We start from the raw sequence: 6,000 nt of genomic DNA on the forward strand, positions 1-6,000 counted from the left end.
CTTTTTTTTTTCTCAAATACGTGTCGACTTTTCAATACAAGTTGTACACTTTTTATTTACACACGGAATAATTTTTGATCCACGTTGAAATTTTTTCATAAACATGATTTTCATTTTGCCAAATACATGTTTGAAAAGTTTTTCCAAATATGTGTTAATATTTTGCAAATACACATTGAACATTTTTTTGAATGGCACAAAACATTTCTTTTAAACTACGAAATTGTTTTTTCTAAATTTCAAATAAAAAGTAAATGCGTGAGTATTTTTGAAATGTGACTTTTTTAATGTGAACATATTTTTATAATGCATAAATATTTGTTAAATGTCACGTGCAGTTTTCCTGAATGGTACAAACATTGAACATACACTGCATGAACATTTTTTAATGTGTGATGCAAACACTTAAAAATTTAACTAAATTGATTTTCCAAATCATTTTTTTATAATTTTCTTGAGGAACATAAAAGAACACGGTGCATGATGTCAGCTTGACGAGCCCACATGGCTATTTGACGCATCGTGTCTTGTGACGACCGACAGAGCGATTGGGCCGGTCCATCTGTACTATTTAGGTACAGATTTCACGTTCCGAATTTGACTAAAGAAAAGCTTTCACGTTCCGAGTCCCCCCCCCCCCCCCCCCCCACACACACACACACAAAAAAAAGCTTTTATATTTCGGTTTTGGGAATGTTCTAGAAGGTTTCCACCGGTTTTTATCGGTATTGGGAACAATCTACGTCGTTCCTGAACAGGTCTATCTTTTTTTCCTTCCCTTTTCTTTTTTTTTTTCGTTTCTGTTTCTCTTTTTGTTTATGTTTTTTTTCTGTTCCCATTTTACATTCGTTTTCCGTTCTTCCTGTTTCTTTTTTGATAAAACATTTCAAATATTGTTTGGTATTTCAAAAAAAAAAATCTCATTTTCTAAAATTTTCACAATTTCAAAAAATATTCAAGACTTCTAAAAAGTTGTTCTCATTTTCATAATTTTATAATTTCAAACTGTTCTCATTTCCTAAATTTGTTCACAATTTCAAAAAAATATTATATTCGTATTTCAAAAGTAATTATTGTTTAATTTTTTTCACAATTTCAATAAATGTTCTGGAATTTTAAAAATATTCTAGTTTGCAAAATATGTTCAGAATTTTAAAAAAGTTCTCATTTAAAAAAATCGTGTTTAAAAAAGTATTCTTGTTTTCGAAATTTGTTCACAATTTCAGAAAAATGTTCGTGTTTCAAAAAATGTTCAGTAATTTCAAAAAATGTTGTTGTTTTCAGAAACATTCAAAATTTTAGAATAATGTTGATGTTTCAGAAAATGTTAGCGGTTTCCACATTTGTTCGTAATTTCAAAAAATATTCCCATGTTTTTTGTCCTCATTTACAAAAAACATACAAATACAAATTTTGTTAGCATTTTAAAAGAATAATCGTGTTTTAACTTTTTTGTTCTGAATTTAGAAAAAAATATCATGTTTTCAATGTTTGTTAAAAATTTGAATTCGTGATCTCAGAAAATATTTAGGAATTTCCAAAAACTTTGGGAATTATAAAAGAAATCACTCTTTTGGAAAGAAATTGTAATATAAAAAGTAATTGCGTCATTTCAAAGCTGTTCACAACTTTGAAGGAATGTTTTCGAAATCTCAACTTTGCTTTGTATTCTTGTAGAGCTTTGTGCCTTTATGTACAACAGCCACGGTCTGGTGGAGTGGCTAATGGTTCACAGTGAGAGCATCTCCAGCTGCGCCCTCAACAGGCCCCACAGGCGCCTTTTTACGCGTCGGCGCCGAAAAAACCCGCCACCCGCGCCAAGACGCCGAAATCCGCCAGCTCGGCCCGTTTTTGGGCCCGGCGATCGCAGGCCGAACCCAGTGAACTGGGGGGCGCTCGGGGGCTCCGGCGCAAGGGGAAAACACGCCCGGGCCACACTGTCACGCGAAAAAGTCAAGCCAATCGTCCAGATTCGCCTCCCACCCCCGCGCACTCGGCCACCACCCTGCCGATCCCGGCGCCGCCCACCGCCCTGCACCGCTAGATAGGCCATTCCCCGCCGGAAAAGAGAGAAGGTTTCGCCGCGGCAGCCTCTCCACCACCGTTCGGGCGAGTTTTCCGGCGCTCCGGCCGCGCAGGGCGGTATACCGGCGGGTGTGTGTTGGGGAACGCGGTAATTTCAAAAAATTTCCTACGATCACACAAGATCTATCTAGGTGATGCATAGCAATGAGCGGGAGAGTGTGTCCACGTACCCTCATAGACCGAAAGCGGAAGCATTATATCAACGCGGTTGATGTAGTCGTACGTCTTCACGATCCGACCGATCCTAGTACCGAAAGTACGGCACCTCCGTGATCTGCACACGTTCAGCTCGGTGACGTCCCACGAACTCTTGATCCAGCTGAGTGTCGAGGGAGAGCTTCGTCAGCACGACAGCGTGATGACGGTGATGATGAAGTTACAGGCGCAGTGCTTCGCCTAAGCACTGCAATGATATGACCGAGGTGGAAATCTGTGGAGGGGGGCACCGCACACGGCTAAAAGCAATCAACTTGTCTATTCTAGGGTCCCCCCTCCCCACATATATAAAGGAGGGAGGGGGGAGGCCGGCCGGCCTCTCTAGGCGCGCCAAGGGGGGAGGAGTCCTCCTCCTAGTAGGAGTAGGACTCCCCCTTTTCTAGTCCCACTAGGAATAGAAGGAAGAGGGGGAAGGAGAAAGGAAAGGGGGGCCGGCCCCCACACCCAATTCGGATTGGGCTTGGGGGGGCGCGCCCCCTCCTAGGCTGCCTTCTCTCCTCTCCCACTAAGGCCCATTAAGGCCCATATGCTCGCCGCGGGGGTTCCGGTAACCCCCGGTACTCCGGTAAATGCCCGAACTCATCCGGAACTATTCCGAAGTCCAAACATAGTCATCCAATATATCAATCTTTATGTCTCAACCATTTCGAGACTCCTCGGCATGTCCGTGATCATATACGAGACTCCGAACTACCTTCGGTACATCAAAACACATAAACTCATAATACCGATCGTCACCGAACGTTAAGCGTGCGGACCCTACGGGTTCGAGAACTATGTAGACATGACCGAGACACGTCTCCGGTCAATAACCAATAGCGGAACCTGGATGTTCATATTGGCTCCCACATATTCTACGAAGATCTTTATCGGTCAAACCGCATAACAACATACATTGTTCCCTTTCATCGGTATGTTACTTGCCCGAGATTCGATCGTCGATATCACCATACCTAGTTCAATCTCGTTACCGGCAAGTCTCTTTACTCGTTCCGTAATGCATCATCCCACAACTAACTCATTAGTCACATTGCTTGTAAGGCTTATAGTGATGTGCATTACCAAGAGGGCCCAGAGATACCTCTCCGACAATCGGAGTGACAAATCCTAATCTCGATCTATGCCAACTCAACAAACACCATCGGAGACACCTGTAGAGCACCTTTATAATCACCCAGTTACGTTGTGACGTTTGGTAGCACACAAAGTGTTCCTCCGGTATTCGGGAGTTGCATAATCTCATAGTCATAGGAACATGTATAAGTCATGAAGAAAGCAATAGCAACAAACTAAACGATCATCGTGCTAAGCTAACGGATGGGTCAAGTCAATCACATCGTTCTCTAATGATGTGACCCCGTCAATCAAATGACAAATCATGTCTATGTCTAGGAAACTTAACCATCTTTGATTCAACGAGCTAGTCAAGTAGAGACATACTAGTGACACTCTGTTTCTCTATGTATTCACACATGTACTAAGTTTCCGGTTAATACAATTCTAGCATGAATAATAAACATTTATCATGAAATAAGGAAATAAATAATAACTTTATTTTTGCCTCTAGGGCATATTTCCTTCAGTCTCCCACTTGCACTAGAGTCAATAATCTAGTTCACATCGCTATGTGATTTAACACCAATAGTTCACATCACCATGTGATTAACACCCATAGCTCACATCGCCATGTGACCAACACTCAAAGTGTTTACTAGAGTCAGTAATCTAGTTCACATCGCCATGTGATTAACACCCAAAGAGTACTAAGGTGTGACCATGGCTTGTGAGAGAAGTTTAGTCAACGGGTCTGCCAAATTCAGATCCGCATGTATTTTCCAAATTTCTATGTCTACAATGCTCTTCACGGAGCTACTTTAGCTAATTGCTCCCACTTTCAATATGTATCCGGATTGTGACTTAGAGTCATCCAGATCGGTGTCAAAGCTTACATTGACGTAACTCTTTACGACGAACTCTTTATTACCTCCATAACCGAGAAATATTTCCTTAGTCCTCTAAGGATAATTTTGACCGCTGTCGAGTGATCTACTCCTAGATCAAAATTGTACTCCCTTGCCAAACTCAGGGCAGGGTATACAATAGGTCTGGTACACAACATGGCATAATTTATAGAACCTATGGCTGAGGCATAGGGAATGACTTTCATTCTCTCTATCTTCTGCCGTGGTCGGGCTTTGAGTCTTTACTCAACTTCACACCTTGCAACACAGGCAAGAACTCTTCCTTTGACTGTTCCATTTTGAACTACTTCAAAAATTTGTCAAGGTATGTACTCATTGGAAAAACTTATCAAGCGTCTTGATCTATCTCTATAGATCTTGATGCTCAATATGTAAGCAGCTTCACCGAGGTCTTTCTTTGAAAAACTCCTTTCAAACACTCCTTTATGCTTTCCAGAAAATTCTACATCATTTCCGATCGACAATATGTCATTCACATATACTTATCAGAAAGGCTGTAGTGCTCCCACTCACTTTTTTTGTAAATACAGGCTTCACCGCAAGTCTGTATAAAACTATATGCTTTGATCAACTTATCAAAGCGTATATTCCAACTCCGAGATGCTTGCACCAGTCCATAAACGGATCGCTGGAGCTTGCACACTTTGTCAGCACCCTTTGGATCGACAAAACCTTCTAGTTGCATCACATACAATTCTTCTTTAAGAAATCCATTGAGGAATGCAGGTTTGACATCCATTTGCCAAATTTCATAAATGCGGCAATTGCTAACATGATTCGGACAAACTTTTAAGCATCGATACAAGTGAGAAAATCTCATCGTAGTCAACACCTTGAACTTGTCAAAAAAAAATTGCGACAATTCGAGCTTTGTAGATAGTAACACTACTATCAGCGTCCGTCTTCCTCTTGAAGATCCATTTATTCTCTATTGCTTGCCGATCATCAGGCAAGTCAACCAAAGTCCATACTTTGTTCTCATACATGGATCCCATCTCAGATTTCATGGCCTCAAGCCATTTCGCGGAATCTGGGCTCATCATCGCTTCCTCATAGTTCGTAGGTTCATCATGGTCTAGTAACATGACTTCCAGAACAGGATTATCGTACCACTCTGGTGCGGATCTTACTCTGGTTGACCTACAGGTTCGATAGTAACTTGATCAGAAGCTTCATGATCATTATCATTAGCTTCCTCACTAATTGGTGTAGGAATCACTGGAACTGATTTCTGTGATGAACTACTTTCCAATAAGGGAGCAGGTACAATTACCTCATCAAGTTCTACTTTCCTTCCACTCACTTCTTTCGAGAGAAACTCCTTCTCTAGAAAGTATCAATTTTAGCAACAAATATCTTGCCTTCGGATATGTGATAGAAGGTGTACCCAATAGTTTACTTTGGGTATCCTATGAAGATACATTTCACCGCTTTGGGTTCGAGCTTATCAGGTTGAAACTTTGGGTAACGATGTTCGGACACACCATTATGCTGTGGTGTTCCAGGTGGCGTGAGTTGCGAAACTATTCCACATTGTTTCAAATGAAGACCAAACTCGTAACTCAAACATTCACCTTCACGATCAGATCGTAGAAACTCTATTTTCTTGTTACGATGATTTTCCAATTCACTCTGAAATTATTTGAACTTTTCAAATGTTTCAGACTTATGTTTCATCAAGTAGATATTCCCATATCTGCTCAAATCATCTGTGAAG

Source organism: Aegilops tauschii, chromosome 7, assembly GCF_002575655.3.
Source record: "Aegilops tauschii subsp. strangulata cultivar AL8/78 chromosome 7, Aet v6.0, whole genome shotgun sequence".
NCBI lineage: Eukaryota > Viridiplantae > Streptophyta > Magnoliopsida > Poales > Poaceae > Aegilops > Aegilops tauschii.